At 37.8% G+C, this 17275-nt stretch overlaps 1 non-coding gene and 2 pseudogenes across 1 annotated transcript; all 3 read right to left on the bottom strand.

Annotated features, from left to right (window-relative positions):
* LOC105307835 overlaps window positions 1-8124 on the bottom strand; it is a 59855-nt pseudogene extending 51731 nt beyond the window's left edge.
* Window positions 8125-8516: 392 nt separating this feature from the next.
* LOC111733086 lies at window positions 8517-8620 on the bottom strand. Its single transcript, XR_002777826.1, has one exon. It is a non-coding gene; the product is annotated as a U6 spliceosomal RNA (small nuclear RNA).
* A 2915-nt stretch (window positions 8621-11535) lies between these two features.
* LOC111733088 lies at window positions 11536-11654 on the bottom strand (annotated as a pseudogene).
* Between the last annotated feature and the right edge of the window lie 5621 nt (window positions 11655-17275).

Raw genomic sequence — 17275 nt, 5'->3', positions numbered from 1 at the left:
GTTGATTACAACTATTCTAACAGGTGTGAGATGATATCTCATTGTGGTTCTGATTTGCATTTCCCTAATGGCTAGCTATGTTGAGTATCTTTTCATACATTTGTTGGCCATTTGTATATCCTCTAAGGAGAAGTGTCTATTCAGGTCCTCTTCCCATTTTTTGACTGGATCGTTTTTTTTGTTGTTGGTGTTATTGAGTCGTATGAGTTCTTTGTATATTTTAGATATTAGGCCCTTATTGGAGGCCTTGCTGGCAAATATATTTTCCCATTCGGATGGTTTTCTCTTTACCTTGTTGACGGTTTCTTTTGTTGAGCAGAAGGGAAGTAGGAAAATTAAGGCACAAAGAGGTAATGGTTAGCTAGTAAATGGTAGAACCAAGATGATTTCTAGCGCCTGATTGATCTTATGCCTTAATTTTTCCTTGTGCCAAAAAATGAGAAAATACAACTAATAAATGATTAAACACATTTTATTTAAGGTTCCTTATGGAGCTGTACAAATTACAAGTGATAAGGCTGAATTTAAAATAACAGAATGTTATAAAGTATCTGCTTTATACTTTCTGAGAGTCTCTCTCTTTTTCTGTGGACTGTCCCTTCCTTTTCTTCGTATGAGAAAACCATTTCAAATTAAGAACACTCTCTATTTGCAGATGACATGATCTTATATATAGAAAATTGTTTTAAAAAAGAAAGAAAATTGTAATGAATACACACACAGGAAAAAACTATTAAAACTAATGAATGAGTTCAGCAAGTTGCAGGACATAAGAACAACATACAAAAATCAATTGTATATCCATACACTACCAAATAACAATCCAAAAACTAAATTAAGAAAGCAATTCCGTTTACAATAGCATCAAAAGAGTAAAATATTTATCAATAAATTTAACAAAAGAAATATAAAACTTGCACACTGACAACTACAAAATATCATTGTAAGAAATTAAAGATCTAAATAAATGAAATGACAAGCCATATTTATGGATAAAAAGACATAAGATTTGGGGTGGCTCCATAGTCTAGTGGTTAGCACATCTGCTTTGCACACAGAAGGTCCTAGGTTTGCACCCCAGGTAGAGCCACGGACCATACCCTGGGTGCGCCAGGCCCTGGGTGCATGCTGTGAGCATGTGGGAGGGGACGCTCCGCCTTCAGAGATCCAGTTCTTAAGGGGAAATGGCAACATCCATGGGTCAGGGGTGGAAGTGTGTGTGTGTGGGAGGAATTAAGAGGGGGAAAAAAAAGACATAAGATTTTTAAGATGTCAATGCAGGAACATCAGAATGTCAGCGGGCTTCCTTATAAAAACTGACAAGCTGATCCTAAAATTTATATGGAAACTCAAGGGATCCAGAATACCAAAGCAATCTTGAAAAAGAATAACACTTCCCAATTCCACAGCTAACTAAAAAAGATACCGTAATCAAGATAGTCAGTATAATACTAGCACAAGGACAGACATCTAGATCGATGAAAAAAACCCTGAGAGTCCAGACTCTTATTTTAAGATCAACTGATTTTCAACAAGGATGTCTTAACTTAATAGGGAAAGAATCATCTTTTCAACAAATAGTACTGGAATAACTAAATATCCACAAGCAAAGGAATGAAGATGGAACTCCTATGTCATACCACATACACAAATTAACTCAAAATGAATCAGGGATTTAGAGTGAGAACTATAAGACTCTTAGAAGAAATCATAAGTGTAAATCTTTGTCACCTTGGATTAGGCAATGATTTCTTAGATTAGACTTCAAAAACACAAGCAATAAAACTTCATCAAAACAAAACAAAAACTTTTGTGCTTTAAAGGACACAATCAAGAAAGTAAAAACACACAGAATGGGAGAATATATTCGGAAATTGTATATCTGATAACAGCCTTATATCTAGAATACATAAAGAACTCTTATAACTCAACAATAAAAAGACAGTTAACCCAATTAAAAAATGGACATAATGGATATAAATGGACATTTCTCCAAAGAAGATATACAAATGGCTAATAAGCCTATGAAAAGATATTCAACATTATTAATCATTAGGGAAATGGCAATCAAATTCAGAAAATACCACTTCATAACCACTTCGATGGCTATAATCAAGGAGATAGACCAGAAAAGGTGTTGGCCAGGATGGCTGGTGGGAATGTAAAATGGTAAAGCCATTTTGGAAAATAGCCTGGCAGTTCCTCAAAAATGTAAACATAGTTACCATATGACCCAGCAATTTTACTCCTAAGTATATATTTAAGAAACCATATGTCTACACAAAAACTTGTACATGAAGATTCACAGCAGCATTTTTCATAATGGCCAAAAAGTAGTAACAACACAAATGTCCAATAACTGATGAAAACATGAACAAACTGAGGTATATTCACACAATGAAATATTATTTGGCCATATAAGGGAATGAAGTTCTAATAAATGTTACTGCAAGGATGAACCCTGAAAACATTCAGAATTAAAGAAAGCAGACAAAAATTCATAGAGACACAAAGTCCTTCTGCCAGAGACTAAGGGCAGAAAGGAATAGAGAATTACTGCTAATGGGTATGGGTTTTCTTTTGGAACTAAACAGTGGTGATCAATGCACAACTTGGTAAATATATGAGAAACTACTGTCTACCAAAAAAGGTTGAGATTTAGAGTATGTGAAATATATCACAATAAAGCTGTTACACATAAAAAATTTACAGTAATTTCTCCTCCTTGCAGTAGGTTCCCCAGTCAGAAAGAGCACAACAAAGGTTCTGAGAAGGTTTAGATCACAGGAACAATCTACTCAATACTAAAAATTCTTACAGAATAATAATTGTGAGTTTATGGACTTTTAATCATTTACTATTATTCTCCCTTTCACATTACCTTTATATAGATGTGAAAATAAATTTAGAAAGAATACTGGTTAGCAATTTCCTGTCTTCTAAAAATATGCACATTGATTTATATATACTCTCATTCTATCAGTTTCCCTTAAACATGTGTTACAAACAGTAAGTCCTATTATAGATGTAAAGTGCTGAAGCTGCACTCTGTTAAAGACTAAAAACCAAGTAGATGGCTGACCATATGCTGTGAACTTATAAGCAGCTATGTCTGATAACACTCTTCTTCTGCTACTACATTAAATTCCATGTTAACAACAGACTGAGAACAGCAGAGACTTTGTTAGAAGAGATGAAAGACATACTCTTTCACAACTTGGTTACTGCACAAAGTGGGATTCTCTGTAGTGCTGTTCATAAGTCAATACATCCTAAAGAAGGCTTAAAACCATTATATACGCCTGAACAGACCATTATACAAACAAAAGTCTTTCCAATAGTGCAGACATGAAAAACCAATCAAACCTGATATTTGTGAAGCTTATCCATACAACACATGTTGACAACAAAGCCACTCTAAAACTAATCGGTGCCCTGCAGCTTTCCTGCCTGCCCACTGCCTTGCTGTTCCTGCTTGTTGAAGCAACACATTAGTGTGTAGTGGTTCTCCCTCACTTCATCTCAGCCAGTGAAAACCTTCCCTGGACATCTTGACATTCCTGGGAGACTGGAGGAAGGGTGGGGAGCGGTGACAAACACCACAGCCTGTCCAGTCTAAGCTGAACTATGTTAACTGCTGAAAACAATGCTAAATGCCTAATCTTTTCTTGGTTTGGTCGGGGACAGATACCACATCTGTCTGTCTTATTGAGCAGTTTCATTAACTGCTTAAAAGTCACTTTTAACATTAAAGTCACTAATCCTGAAATCCTAGAATGAAACTACTCTAACAGCGTCAAAGTTATCTTTACAAAAAGAGGTCAATGCTGATTAGGGCTGGAATTCTAAACTACAAATAGGTGCAGACTTCAAACCTTATGATTTAACTTTCTCCCATCATTCACAAATACTATTCTTTATATTGGTAAATTATGTTAGGCTCTACCACCACTATAAATAATTCTTTTTTCAAAAAAAAATTAAAATCTCATCTCTTCAACCCTAATTGCCATGGTGACCTGCAAGAGGGATATAAGATGAGTTAGTCCAGATACTTTCCCACTTCTGAAAAGGAAATGTAAACTGCCACGTGTGTGGACATACACACAAACACACTGAACAAGCCTGTGCCCTGGACTACTTCTCTATTTCCGACCACTATGTTTAATAGAACAAAGGTGTTTTGTAAACCATACTGAAGAAATCAACTGAAATTTAGTGTCTAGAATTCTAATTAAAATTTCTTCCATATTTTCTTTAAAATTTGGTGTTTGTCATTACTTTTGTTCAGCAACTCAAAATAACATTAACAGAAAAAACTTGGAAATGAGATTTCTTAAATTAGTATGTGCTCATTTTTGAGATGTGATCTGCATATATGTAATCATATTTTCTACTAGAAAATTCTTATTAGATATGTGATAAATGGAAATGAAATATCTTTATTTCACGGAGCTTTGAGCATTGATGATACCATAGCTTACAAGTGTAAATGACTATGTAAATGAGGTTTTAACTGAGGCCTAATTATTGCTGTTAAACTAATAACGGTGTTCTGCTACTGGAACAGGCTTAAGAGCTACTATTCAAGAGGACAGGGACAATGTCTCTGTAAAACTTAAAGGCTGCTCAACAGTATACCTGGAAAACTAGGGATACTCAAATACTTACATGTTTGGGAGTAGCCAAGATCAACTATGAAACAGTTAGGTACTCATGTACTGGTGCTAAAGTGGGATCAAACTATAAGGGCCCAAGAATGAAGTTATCATTAAGGACTGGAGTGGCTGGGAAGGCTTCAGAAGGTACAAACTGAACTTGCATCAGAATGTAGAAAATATGTATAAGCAGAGGGTTTATAAGGACATTTGGGGCCTCAGAAGTATTTATTTGGCCCTGGTAAGTAAACTGCCTAACTGGACAGAAGGATTCAAGTTGGAGAAGATAAGTTTGGATGGCTAAGTGGAAGGCAAATCACAAGGAATCTGAGAGGTCTTGAGTGCTCATTCATTTTTTCATTCAATATATATGACGAACATATTATTAGTTATAACGTACCCAGTAGTGGATAGACTAATAATGAACAAAATACACATCACTCTTGACCTTATGGACTTAAGTGAGGCAGAAAGACAATACACAAATAATCAAACCAGAGGTGAATAGGGCAGGGTATAGAGTATGGATGTTTTCTGCAAGGAGTGGATGCTTGGTGAAAATGCAAGCACCACTTACATCTTATAGACTTCTGGGCTCTGTATTATCAGGGACTCTAATTTAGTAGGTTTGGGGTAGAGGCATCCAAATTCTGCATTTTTAACAAGAATCTCAAGTAACTTCTGATATACTCTTCAGAGAAGCTGTTGGAGAATCACACTCCTAAAGGCTCACATCTCTCACCTTTCGTAAAGTTCACCTAAATTTTGATATAAGGACTTAAATTATCTAGAGAAGTTATGAATAAGTAACTCTTTAGTTAGGAATGGTGCAGACTTAGATCCACACAGTAAACACTGAGTGATTTGTTAAAACTTACTCTTTTTCAAAAGGACTAACATAAGTATCAGCCAACGATTACCCAGAACTATTCCCAAAGTACCGCCATCAGGAGAGAGGCCTAGAATACACTAATTTTGTACCGATGATTCCTAAAGACTTCAAAACACATAATACTGCAGCGTTCTAGAGGGCAAAGATCATTCTTTGTTTTGATTCCTCCTAGAACCTGACATAATGCTGAACAGACAGCTACATAGAAGGCATTGGTAACTGATATTCATTTCTGATATTAAGGTTATCAGTAGTAAGCGATCAAAAAGAGGTTGAAATTACTGCTAAAGTGTATTAGGTATATCCACGAATTTCATGAGTTTCTTTCCACAAACATATCTTTTCGAGTTGGAGTTAAAGTTGCAATTCTACCTGTCTTCATTTGGAGGAAGCTTTTTGTTTCTAGGTAAAATTCTACCATAATTCTTTAGAATTCTATGGAAACTAAGGAAAGAGATCATTCTTAGTCTGGTTCATTGACAAGTTCAAATGTTCAGGAAGTGTTTTACTAAGAAGGGTCCCCAAATAACCTTAAGTGATGTACCAATTTTCTTTTAAACGTTGCAATATATTTTACAAATACCAGTTTAACACACTGGAGGGTGCCCGTCTCCTAGGAATGGCCGAGCTGCAGGGGCCACGTAGTCGCGACAAGAGGGATTTAGGGAATCTCGATGCTCTGAGGGGGTCCCCGTGACTTTCCCTCACCTGAGTTAGGTTCTCGTCACTGCCAAGGACTTTCAGCTTCTTTACCAAGGTGCACAGATGCCCTTCCGAGCCACGCAACTGCGCATGCGCATTCCACCGCCCCTGCCCATTGCGGGCCTACTCCGCGCTGTGCGCCCCGCCCCGCCCTGCCCCCGATGCAGCGTGAGAGGCGGGGTCGCGCGCCTGATGGCGACTTGGGTCTGCAGAAGCAGGTTCTATGTAGTTCGTCTCGGATCCCGGTGGGAGGCGGGTTTACAGGACCAAAATCCTCTGGTAGTGATGAGTGAGGGGGTCAGGATGGCAAGTATTTTAACCTGTCCAAAACAGAAGGAGTCACTTGGGCGTCTTCCAGGACTACCTGCTGGGAAGGCACAAATCACCTGAACTGCAAACGTTTGGGTGTATGGAATGGACTCACTTGGGTTGTGCAAATGACACCTTGAGGTTTGGCCAACTCTGACTTGAAGGATGCGTCAGAGTAAGCCAAAAGAATAGAGGAGGGTAGGGTATTCCAGGCAGAACTTCCTGTGGGTTTAGAGAACAGAGAGTTAAGTAACTTGTGTAGGGGTGAAGTGAAGGAAGGGATGAGGCTGGGGACCGACGCAGCAGCTAAGATCATTGTAGTCTTAAAAAACGACATTGAGGAGTTTGGACTTTCTTGTAAAAAGCATTGAATGATTTTAAGCTGGAGAGTGACGTGATGTGTGTTTTAGAGAGATGATTGCAGTATCAGAATGGATTAGAAAAGTCAGGAAGAACCCTTAGGTGGCCGGAAGCAACAGTGGAAATGGAGAGATAGATGGAGTCTAGATATTTTGGGGACATGTAATATACAGGAGCGGTGAGTGGTTGGACATAGGGGAGTACGGAAGGGAGAGAACAGAGACATGAATTCTCAGAACTCTGGTTTGGGCAGCTGTGGGATTTGTCATTGACAGAAGAAACGGGAGTGGAGAAGGTTTTGGGGGCAAGTGTGTGTGGAACATGAATTCGCTTTAGGACATTGAGCTTGAGGTACAACTGATGAAAGCAACTTTAGATGGTATTTTATTGTGGAAATTGGGATATAAGGTAGGAAACATTGCAGTGACAATTGCAACTTTTTTCAAAGCTGCTTTTGCCTCCCTTGGTTTATTTATATATGTTTTTTTATTAGTTTCAGGTTTATAACATGAAGCTTCAATATTTGTATCGTGAAAAATTATGTAAATGTAGCCACTTCAAAATGGAGTAGAGCTGCCATACCAGAGGAACTGCCTTGCATGCCTTACTCTTCAAACCTTTGGAATGTTAAAACTGGGCAAAATAATGTTTGGACTGGACTGAAAGCAACATTATGTTCCAAACAACTGTTTACAAAGCTAACAGAAAAGCAGATATGACTCCCCAGTTGAAAATCAAAGACGTTCTTTAGAATTAGCATCATTATGTTAGTTTATTTGTTCCTATAAAAATCCTTTCCTTAGCTTATTAACATCCATAAAATTTCTTCCTTCTATTCATGTAATTATTCCCGTTCTCTTTCTTATAAATACTCCTTGCCTTTACCTCCTAATCAGAATGCTGTTTGGGTTTCTGCCTGAATCAGTGCTTCCCAAATAGCTTTTCTTTTGGATCTCCAATAAATGCTTATTGCCTCTCACTTTGGCATTTTGTTTTTAGGTAGGAGTAGATACTGCGAAACACCACAATAAGTCTAGTTAACATGTATCACCATACATAGTGTAGAGTTTACTCAGAACATAGCACCTCCACGTACTCAGAAGGCAGATGACTGCCTGGCCTGTAGCCATAAGGAAGGCAGTGCACAAATCGCTCTCGGTAGTACCTGGTCCCAAGGATGTTTTCTGCTGTTCCCATGGACATTATCACTTTGCTCTGCTCAAGCAGGTGGTTGGTCTGCCGTTCTCATGGATGCTATCTGCTCTGTAACTAAGCAGCACACCTTGCTCCAATCCACCTGAGAAAGAAAATGAGGAAAGCGCCGCCCCGCCCTCTCCCCCATCACTTGGTGATAAAAACATTGCTTGCTTGCCTGGTGGGGAGCCTTTTCCTGCAGCTCTGGCTGCTGCTGAAGCTTCCTTGCCTGATGAGCAATGGCGTGTCTCACCCCCCCCAATCCTCCTGGTGTTTTTTTCAGACTATCTGGAGCCCAGGTGTAAGTTCCAGGCTTGGGGCTCCTGTATTACATATAGTTACAAATCTTTTTCTTGACATGAGAAGTTTTAAGATCTAAACTCTCAGCAACTTTCAAATAGAAAAATAAAGAATGCTTCACGAATTTGCATGTCATCTTTGTGCAGTGGCCACGCTAATCTCTGTATTGTTCTAATTTTAGTGTATGTACTGCCAAAGGGAGCACTATTTCATTTATCTTGATTGTGAACTTTGATTTGGGAACCATTTTCACCAGGCAGTACTTGGTACGGGCATGCTAATAATTTCTTGCTCTTTGGTTCTCTCTGTTTTCCTTTCTGAATCTTATCCCACACAAATTATGTGGCTGAGAACAGAGATTCCTGAGGAGTCTCTGTTTCAAGGAAGTTGTTTGGTTCCTGATGGTCTCATCCTTAAGGACAGGAGCAGGTTCCAGGAATGTAAGGGACATGGATCTGTGGAGCATTGCCTGCTGCTGCCACACTCCTTGAAAGGCTGAGGAGGACCTAAAGGAGCACTGATCCAGAGCCGATTTGTCCTGAAATCTATCTGTGCCAGATTTTGGAGATTCAGAGGCCCATTAGGGATTCCAGAAAGGCTCACTAGAAACCTGCAGGTTTCTTTTGGATTCTTCCCTGAGTTTACCAAGGAACTAGTTTTAAGAGTTCCCATGGAAGGTATTTAGGGAAGGAAGAAATGGGGTAGAGAATGTATTAGAGATAGGCAAGATTGACAAAGGCCCTGGGCTATAGGATCCTATAGTTCAAATTTCTGCCTGAGTTTCCTTGTGTTCTGGACCTTAAAGTAAAAGCCTGGTCCCCTAAAAGCCTCACTGTGGAGGACCCACCCCTGAGGGAATGAGGGAGTGATTGTGGCTCCCTTCCTATGGCTTTTGTACCTGCCATAACAACTCTCCACAAACATCTTAGCTCAACCTTTCCCATGACTGTGAACGTGTAGTTCCCTTTTCCTTTACTTTGATGTCCGCTTATTTTATCCTCAAAATTCAGCTGTAGTCCCGTGTCTTCAGAAAAGGGTTCTCTCTCCCAGTTAACTTTTCTCCAGCACCATGGTTTCCTATTTCATGACGTCACTGAGTATCCCTAGGTTCCTTCCTGCTGCTTGGATTTTGGCCTATTTACTTACAGTCCTCCACTCAATACAGAAAATTTTCTAGATTCTTTCACTCTCCTAAAGAGGAAAAGAAGTATCCAGTTCTAAAGATGTAATAAGCACATTTCACCCTGTGTCTCCTACTGAATGCAACTATTCTCAAGAGAATGTATACAGTAACTCTCTAAGGACTCTGAAAAGTAAATAGCAGAAATCAAACAATACACATTTAAATAACCACTGGGTCAAAGAACAAATCAGAAGGGAAAGTAGAAAATATTTTGGAATGAAAGAAACAAAACATCAAAACTAATTGGATGCAGTAAAAGCAGTGCTCAGCAGAAAATTTATAGTTGTAAATGACTACTTAAAAAAATCACAGATCAATCATATAACTTTACATTTTAAGGAACTAGACAAAAAAGAGCAATCTAAACCCAATGCTAGCCAGAGGAAAGGGAATAATAAATATTAGAATGGAGATAGATGAAATAGAGAATAGAAAAACAGTGAAATCAAAAGTTGTTTCTTTGAAAAGATCAACAAAATAGACAAACTTTAGTTAGACTAAGAAAAAAAGAGAAGATGCAAATAACTGATGTCAATGACTATGAGAACCTTACTACCAAACTCACAGAAATAAAAAGGATTATAAGAGAATACTATGAACAAATGTATATCAACACATTAGATAAATTAGATGAAATGGACAAATTTTTAGAAACATAAATTATTAAAACTGACTCAAGAATAAATAGAAAATATGACCAGACCTATAACAAGTAACAAAATTGAATCAGCAATTAAAAATTCTAACAAAAGTCCAGGACCATATGGCTTCCCTGGAAAATTCCACCAAATATTTAAAGAAGAATTAATGCAAATCCTTCACAAACTTTTCCAAAAATATAAAAGGATGGAATACTTCCTAATTCATTTTATGAGGCCAGCCTTACCCTGATATCAAATCCAGACAAAGACACTTCAAGAAAAGAAAACTACAGTCCAACATCCTTATGAATATAGATGCAAAAATGCTCAATAAAATACTAGCAAACTAAATCTAACAGCATATTAAGAGGCTTATACACCATGATGAAGTAGAATTTATTTCAGGAATGCAAGGGTGGTTCAATGAAAAAAATCTGTCAATGTGAGATATCACAATAGAAAAAGGAAAGAAACCACATGATCATCTCAACTGACACAGAAAGCACTTGACGAAATTCAACACTATTTCATGATAAAAACATTCAGCATACTAGGAATAAAAGGGAACTTCTTCCACATTTATGTTATGAAGAGTATATATGAAAAATCTATGGCTAACATACTCAATAGCCAAAAGGCTAAAAGCTCTTCCCTCTAAGATCAAGAACAAGACAAGGATGTCTGCTTTTGCATTGCTGTTCAATGCTGTACTGGAAATTCTAGGCAGAGCAATTAGTCAAGAAAAAGAAATAAAGGGCATCCAAATTGGAAAGGAGGAGGTAAAACTATATTCACTAGTAACATGGTACTACATAAAGAAAATCCTAAGGAATCCACATACACAAAAAAGGGGTAATAAAAGATTTTAGCAAAGTTGCAGAGTACAATATCAACACAAATATCAATTGCATTTTTATACACTAGCGATGAACATTCTGAAAAGGAAATCAAATGATTCCATTTACAATAACATCCAAATGAATGAAATACTTAGGAATAAACTTAAACAAAAGAAGTGAAAGATTCGTACACTTAAAACTATGAAACATGGCTGGAAGAAATTAAAGGAGAAACAAATAAAAAGAAATCCCCCATTTATGGATTGGAAGATGCAACATTGTTAAGGTGTCAGTACTACCCAAAGAGATCTACAGATTCAATGCAGTCCCTATCACAAAGCCAATGACTTTTTAACTTTTTCTTTTTTTTCTTTTTTTCAGGCGAGGCAACCCTTGGTTGACCTCACAGATTGCAAGGACTTTGTCAGCTTACAATCCCATATTTTTGTATTTTTTATGCCTATAGCACCTGGTCTACCTAGGTGGTCTCCCATCCAAGTACTAACCAGGCCCAACCCTGCTTAGCTTCTGAAATCAGATGGGATCGAGCTTGTTCAGGGTAGCATGGCTGTAGACCTATTTATTTCTTGTTGCAGAAACTGAGAACTCTACCCTAAAATTCATGTGGGATCCCGTGGGACTATGAATGGCCAAAACACTCGTGAAAAGGAAGAATAAAGTTGGAAGAGTCATACTTTCTGATTTCAAAATTTACTACAATGCTACAGTAATCGAACACTGTGGTACTGGCATAAAGACATATAGGCTGACGGAATGGAATAGAGAGCCCAGAAATAAACCCTCGTATATGGTTTAATGACTTTCAATAAAAGTATCAAGACTATTTAATGAGGGAAATGACAGTCTTTTCAGGAAATGATGCTGGGGATTTCATTTATCTAGGTTTCTTTCTACATAAGTATTAATATACATCTGTTATTAGTATTCACCTAATGTAAAAATAATTGTGATTTGTAGATGTTTGTGAATCAGAATAATTTTTGCTTTCTTTTTATTTTCTTGTTTGTTGCCCTAATTTTTATAAATCAGTATAATTTTACCAAAGAAGTTATTATATTTAAAAAATAATAACTTTTTAAATTTTAAATTAATTTTAAAATAAAAAAAGAAATGATGCTGAGAAAACTGGATATCCATATGTAAAAAAATGAAGTTGGATCCTTTTCTAACACCTTTTTCCCTAACAGACAAAAATTAACTCAAAATGAATCAAAGATCAAAATGTAAGAGTTAAAATTATAAACCTCTTAGATTTATAAGGGGAAATTTATAACATGTCTTTTAGCAATTATTTATTGGATATGACATAAAAACATAGGCAAGAAAAATAGACAAGTTGGATTTTATGAAACCTTAGAATTTTTGTGCATCAAAAGACACCATCAATAGAGTGAAAGCAACCCAGAGAATGGAAGAAAATATTTGCAGATCACATATCTGATAAAGGATTAATATGCAGTATTTACAGAACTCCCAAAACTCAAAAACAGGAAAACTAACAACTTGTCGAAGGACTTGAATAGACATTTCTCCAAAGAAGATATACAAATAACCAATGAGCACAAGAGAAGATGCTCAACATCACTAGTTATTAGGAAAACACAAATCAAAGCCACAAATAGATATTACTTTATACCCATTCAGATGTCTATTATCAAAAACACACAAAACAAGTGTTACTGACACTGTGAAGAACTTGGAACCTTTGTGTATTGCTGATGGGAATATAAAATGGTGTAGCCCCTGAAGATAACAGTATGGTGGTTCCTCTGAAAATTAAACATAGAATTATCATTTGATATAGCCACAAATCAGAGACTTAAACAGATATTTGTACACCCATGTTCATAGCAGCATTATTCACTATAGACAAAATGTGGAATTAACCCAAGTGCCCATTGATAGATGAATGGATAAACAAAATATAGTATATACATACAATGGAATATTATTCAACCTTAAAAAGGAAGGCAATTCTAACACATGCTACAATATGGATGAACTTTGAAGACATGATTTGAAATAAGCTTGACACAGAAGAAAACTATGATTCTACTTACATGAGGTACCTAGTCAGATTCATAGGGACAGAAAGAACAGTAGCTGTCAGGGGCTAGAGGTGAGGGAAATGGAGTGTCATTGTTAAATGCGTGGAGTTTCAGTTTTGGATATTGAAACAGTTCTAGAGATGGGTAGGGGTGATGATTGCACAGTAGTATGAATGAATGTACTTAATGCCACTGAACTGTACATTTAAAAATAGTTAAATTGGTAAAATTTATGTTATGTATATTTTATCATAGTTTTTAAAAATGCAGTTAATACCTGAGATTTCAGCTCTGACAACGGAGAATAAGTTGTACCAGTCTGGCCATTACCAAAAACAAGTACTATAAAATTTAAAATAATAGGAGGCCACTGATTTCAGGCATTGTAAATATGGCATTTCAGGGCAGTGATACTTGTGAGAAGAGAGATGCACACCTTTAGATCCTCAATTTCCTGGCTCTTTGCTTTGCGGATATTTTTCTAATTTGCACAAAGAGTTGGAGCTCAAGTTGGGTAGTGGACTTGCTGAACTAAAGAAGAAACTGGAATTCATGGGACAAAGTATTTAAGACAAAGAAGCTCGTGTGTGTGTGTGTGTGTGTGTGTGTGTGTGTGTGTGTGTGTGTGTGTGTGTGTTATGAGGGAGAAAGGAGTGGCAGAGGTCTGTTTTGAATTCAGAATGGGTCCTTGGCCAAGAGTTGGGTTGAATGTATACAAGCCAAGACTCCATGATGCCTATAAGAAGTCTGTTGTGGGGCTGAGAGCTAAATTATGATACCAGGTGTCATGCACTGATGTAAGATGTAAGTGCTTTTGGTGGGGGCAAGCATTTCTAGGAAAGGAGCTGAGGGTTTATAGATATACATTTATATTTATAAAAACCTATGTTTTATTGAAGAACTAGTAATTTCTTAGAAATGTTTAAATCTTGAAAGTTATTTGTTTTATGTGAGAGCTGTGGGTATAGACTTGCTTTGTCCCAGTACCTTGTCTGGTTTTCCTAACAAGGTGATTGAAGGTTCTTTGGCCAACTGCTCTGAATGCCAGCTCAGACACATTTTACCTTCTTACTTTCTCTTCTTCCTGAACTTGTATTATTGCAGCAAAATTGTTTAGTGGTTTAGCAACAGCATATGTATTAATGTGTGAGCGACACTGCTGTGTTTTTCAATACTTCAATTGTTGCTTATATTTGTCCTAATGACATTGTTTAGTTCCTTTTGGTTAAAAAGTAAAAAATATGTCGGAGAAAACAAGATGACAAAATATTTTGAGATTCAAATCTGTATTTTGGCAAGAAATCTTTAATGTTTTCATGTAGAAAACTGTCATTTATTTGAGTTCTCTTTAATGTCAGGAGCAAAGCTTTATGCTGTGTTCTCATAGATTGCACTAAGTTTCTGATGGCTTTATTCATTTTCTTCTCCCAGTGTGTAGAATTCAATTAAGAAAAAAAAATTTGTCATTGAAATAAGAAATAATCGATGTTATAAAATATTTAGCAAAAGTATGCTCGTTATATGTAATTTAATCAAAAGAAGTTCCTACAATATTACAATCATATGGCCCCTAATTTGGTAATAAGACAAGATGCTCACACTGGGTTTCATGAGGATCATCTCTAGGATGTGAGTGATTTGCATGGTAACTATTTCCTTATATTGGGTTGTGCATATTTTCATCTGTTACTTATGTAATTTTAAAACGGTTATTTGCTTTTCTTCTCCTTAGATAAGCCCTGCTGCTTATAGATAGTTCTTTTGTATGTCAAAGATAAACCAAAATGGACACAAATTAAAGCGGGAAGAACAGATTTTAATTGATAATATACAATTGCAACAGTTCCAGCATGAACTGAACTCAACTTTAATTTGTACAGAGGTGACTGGGAGTTTAAAAGGGAGAATGAAGAAATAGGGGTGAGCTAGGGCTCAGTAGAGCAGGGTAAGTGAAAATTACAAAAAACAGCAAGAGGGGATCGGTCCATGTGAAATCTATCTGGGTTTGCTAACTGGTACTTATTGAAATTAAGCTCCTACCCTCTCTCAGAGACTGGGAGACAGGGGCCCTAACTTTAGCTGTTGGCTGTGGCCTACAAAGGCTTTGGCTGCCTTGATTTTTTTCAGGCAGGCACTTTAAAGGGGCTTAACATCATTTTAGGGATGAGACCTTGAACTATTAGTGTGTTTTGTTCAAATCTTTACAGGCCAAAGTTGATAGGCCTAGTTGAGAATCAGGCTTATAGGAGCCTCGCTAGAGTTTGGTGGAGAGAAAATCTTTTTCACTTAGTATCTGCTGTGCTCCATTTTAAGTTATTTTATTCTTATTTCACAGCCTGATTCCTTATATCTCTATGAACCTTCAACTCTCATGGCAGCTTTGAATTAAAAGGTACATTGATGAAGGTAGTACCCACATTTGTCTACCCCGTTTTTTTCACTTTGCAAAGTTTTCAAGCATTTAGAAAACGATACAATCTGCGTTTATCTTCACCTATTTCCCCTATGTAAAATACTTATAATTTTGCCATATTTGCTTTGCCTAATTGATTTTCCTGAAAATTTGTGAAATAAATTTACGGAGATATAATTTCGATCTTATTTTCTATGCAGGCTTTTATAAAACCAGCACTTTTCCTCTGCCATTTCAATATTATTTTTACACCTACTAGTAACCCAGTGCATATTCAAGATTCCCCAATTGTCCCCAATATCTTTGACAGCAGTTGTTTATTCAATCTTGGTTTGATCAAGGACCATGCATTGTATTGGCGGTAAACTTCAAGTTTAACCCCTAACGTTTGGGGATTCTGAGACAATACGAGAAGAAGATAAACGTCAAGGACAGCATCTTCCAACCATCTAAAAAAGTGGAAACATTGCCAAATCGCGAAAAGGAGTAGGAGTTTCATGGGAAATGTAGTCTTGCATGGAACTGGCCCACCGCGCAGTACCCTGGGAACGGGTCTTCTGGGCTCTACCTGCGCATGTACAGCTCTAGTCAGTCCCGCCTCCCTGCTTCCGCACCTCTTTCGTCACCTGGAGAGCACCATACAGACGTCCTCTTGTGCGCCAGCGCCGAGGATTCGCACCTCAAGTTAGAGCCCCGGGTGATGGGAAATCTGGGCGGCCTGGGGAGCATCGTGAAACGGGGTGGAGCTTGTGGCTGGAGAGGAGGAAACGGGAAACCCCGGGAATCCGTCAGGCGGGATCCTGAATGCTTCAGCCCGCCCAGACCTTTGGGGTGGTACCCCGGCCCTTCGGACTTCTGGGGCATCGGTGGGGCTCAGCCCGGTCAGTAGCAGGTACTCGATGCTGGCCGGCCCCACCTGCACCCGTACCGGAGAAAAGCCTGTGCGGGTGGCAGAAGGGGAACGCTCGTTTAGAATGGTGACTGAGAGCTGCCAGAAAGCGCGGGCAGGTGAGTCTGCAGTGAGAGCCCGAGCTCTGTAGCCAGAAAGACTGGGTAAAGTCCAGCTCTGCCACCTGTAGGTGGGGGCGACAGAAGGAACCTCGGTAAGTGTCCAGTTTCTCATCTGAAACTAATGACGTTCTGAGATGTTATCGGTTGTAAAGCAAATAGCCAACTGAGTAAATAACAACTGCCATTATATTCAAAAGACACTTAGTTCTATCCACTGGGTGGCTTAAATAAACCTCATAACCACTTTATGAGGTCTGCATAACCACCTACTTAAAAATAAAAAAAAAAAAAGCAACCGATGCTCAGGTTGGAGCAATGTGCTCTATTCACAAGCTAACGGTGAAGGAACTACGAATTAAGGGCAGTTGTGCTTTAAATCTCAGGATTCATTTAAATACCACACTTACCTAAACCCAGCATTACATCCTTCACAGCACTTAACAGAATGATCTGTCCCTGAATTTCCAGGGATGAAATTGGAAGTGAACGAATGGACTCTCACTACTGTCAAATGTATTCTAGAATTTCTGGTGTCTCATCAGAATCCTTGGGTCAGACAGATGTTCCTAGCTCTTTCTGCACTGCCAGGTTGTCTGCATTTTAAGTCTGAAATTATAGTGAATTCCAAGAGTGTCAGATTTGTGGCCCTAAAGTGAATTTGTTTCCCAGACCCACGTCCCACATTTTGAGAAACATTTACTTTG

The sequence above is a fragment of the Pteropus vampyrus genome, unplaced genomic scaffold, assembly GCF_000151845.1.
Source record: "Pteropus vampyrus isolate Shadow unplaced genomic scaffold, Pvam_2.0 Scaffold520, whole genome shotgun sequence".
Lineage (NCBI taxonomy): Eukaryota > Metazoa > Chordata > Mammalia > Chiroptera > Pteropodidae > Pteropus > Pteropus vampyrus.
This window is presented reverse-complemented; position numbering and strand designations above follow the sequence as displayed.